Raw genomic sequence first — 2,978 nt, 5'->3', positions numbered from 1 at the left:
TCTCCTGCAACAAAAAATAACAGTATTAGAACATTTCTCCCTGTACTCACAACAAAATTTGTAAATTATCTTACAATTTTTCAACATTAAAGTGGTAGCAAAATCTTGAGTAGGTAATTATATAGAAAGTTTCGTTGAAAATCTATGAAATTTTAAGGTTTTATTATTATTTATTTAACAATTACGCAAAATAGAAGATGAATATTTTAAATCTCTTCAGAAAATAACTGAACTTTTTGAATGATGCGCTAGTAGAAATATTTAGTGATATGCGATTGGCAGCATTGCATTGAGCATAACCTCATCTGTAACCACATGTTCTTGGATTGTTGATATCTCATTTAGTTTTCGTGATATTGCTATTTGAGTGCAACGTGTTAGTGACGATTTTTAAAATGTACGATTTTCTGGAACAGCGATGCAACGTAAAATTTTGCGTGAAATGGGGAAACACGGAAACGTTTCAACTTTTGAAACGAGCTTGCCAAGATGATGCTCTGGGTCGTACGCAATGTTACGAATGGTTTTCACGATTTGACAGTGGTCGTCAGTCAGTTGAAGATGATCTTCGACGAGGATCCACTTCAACTGCTAGACTCTCACGTTCAGAAAATCAAAGATCTGGTGCGTGCAAATCGTCGATTGACTGTCAGAGAAGTTGCAGAAGAGGTTAGCGGCTTAATTTGTCCCTCGTTTGATGACCGAACAACAGAAAGAAAATCATGAGGACGTTTGTCGGCAACTCCTTGAACATCCAATAACATGCATTCAAAGGGTCATAACAGAAGACGAAACTTGGGTTTACGGCTACGACATTGAGACAAAAGTTCAATCATCGCAACCCTCCACGCCCCAAGAAAGCTCATTTTTTCGACGTTAATGGAATTGTGCATTTTGAATTCTTGCCTCAGGATGAAACAGTGAACCGTGTGTACCATCAAGGCGTTTTACAACACTTACAAGAAAAAAATCCTCAAAAAAAGACCAGAGTTGTGTCGAGACCGTTTCTTGTTTCCAAAAATTAAAATCAGTGCTGAAAGAACGCAGTTTTAAGACATCAAAGCAAATTCGTCACACACTAAAGGCTACTTCAAATAAAGGTATCCAGGACTGCTTCGCGAAGTAGAAACACCGCTGGGAAAAGTGTATGATACTTTGAAGGAGACAAGGACCAATAATGTGTAAAATTAATAACAATGTTTAAAAAGATAAAGTCAAATCATTTTTTGAACAGGCCTCGTATTTAACAAATTTGGAATAAAGTTATATACAACATTTTAAATACAGTTTGTTGGTTATGTGTGGCACAAATTGTAGTTGTATTTTCTACATTAATCCTAGTCAACTCTTCTTCTTCTTCTTCTAGTGCTACTGTCGCGAAACGCTGGCACTTGTTTCATATGGCGACATAGCCCCACGTTGGGCGCCATGTCGCGGAATGCTGGATGTGGTTTCGGTTTGATATGACTACCTAGCCCCATGTTGGGCGCCATGCCCTGCGGCCAGCATCGAGGACAGGTGAGATTTACGATTCGTTCAAATACTCTTAAGGAGATCTATTTGTTGTCGGCCGTTTGAGCACTACACTAATTATTTTTCACTTAGGAAGTGGTTCGGGTTTTTTATCCGCTGTCACCGGGGTGGTGATTTAAAAGGTGGGTGAAAATTTTCAGAAGGCGATTTTCTTAATTCGTTGCTTGAGGCCATTTGACGAGTGCGGTCTGGGTGTGTTCGTACAATATATTGAACGTCTTGCACGTCGTGGAAGACCGTTTGTCGCGGTTCCCTTTCAGGCATGTTTTCGAAACATCCGCGAATTTTCATGTTCCTGGTTGGAGGGCTGCTTAGACCTGCTCTGGCAACTTGCCTTTAGTGCTTTGACATGAAAATTCTGTGGTTTGGGTGGTTCGTTGGCAGATTTAAAACATGGGCGAAATCTGAAGTAAGTATCACGACACTACCTATAATCGTGTAAATTTTTAATACAACTTTTTACGCGAATGATATCCCCATTCAAATCAAAAGATTATACATTTTCAAACAAGTCTGTTTAAACCAAGAAAAAGTGTCATAATAAGTCTTCTTATAAAGGCTAGGAAAGTGCTCCTTATCTCAATACTTTCTTTTCCTGCGGAATGTACACAATAATTATTCGTTACTGTGTTACCTAATAAACCCACATAAATTTCACCCGGTATCTGTTCCTGAATACAAAGTAGATTGGTTTTATTTTCACTTAATTTCCATCAAAACGTGAAGGCGTCGGCATCAGTTAATTCTTATGTAAATTAATAGGTAATTCCGCAAAACCAAGCGACCCTCATCAAAAAACAATTATGTAGTAGTATTTACTAAATTTAATATAATAGTAGCAAGTATACATGAACAAAACACTATTTGTTTGATTTTAAATGTGTTTATTATAATCACATTCGAACATTTAAAAAAATTCTGCATTTTTGCAAAATAAAAGGACTACAATCACGGGGCGGTTTTTCTACAATCGACAATCGCAGGATGACACAGCAAATCTGAAGCAAATAATTATCCCTCAGTTTAAGTTCAATTTATGTTAAAACGCGCAAAGCATGTCCAACTTTCGTTAGAATCTAACCTGTTGACACGCTACCGAACGCAGTTTTTGGAATATTTTTAGAATACAAAGGATAACAAACGGTGATGTAAACAGCAGGGAACTGACAGGCACACATGGGCTGAAGGTAAACGTAAATTACAGTTTATTTTCGGAACCTCCCATTTAAGTTCACTAAAACCGGCTCTAAATGGAAACTACTTGTTGATTATATTTTTTTTAAATTAGAAAAGAAATGTATCGTTTAAAATCTTGTAATGCAAAACTGATCGATAAAAATTAAAAGTGACACTTTATTTCTTCAAACTACATTGTGGTTCTCCTTTTTAGGCAACAAACTATGACAATAATTGTAATCATGTATAAAAATTATTTTCCTTTTTAT

The sequence above is a fragment of the Anoplophora glabripennis genome, unplaced genomic scaffold, assembly GCF_000390285.2.
Source record: "Anoplophora glabripennis isolate ALB-LARVAE unplaced genomic scaffold, Agla_2.0 scaffold566, whole genome shotgun sequence".
NCBI classification, from domain to species: Eukaryota; Metazoa; Arthropoda; class Insecta; order Coleoptera; family Cerambycidae; genus Anoplophora; species Anoplophora glabripennis.
The sequence above is the reverse complement of the archived record's forward strand: the minus strand, read 5'-3'. Positions refer to the sequence as shown.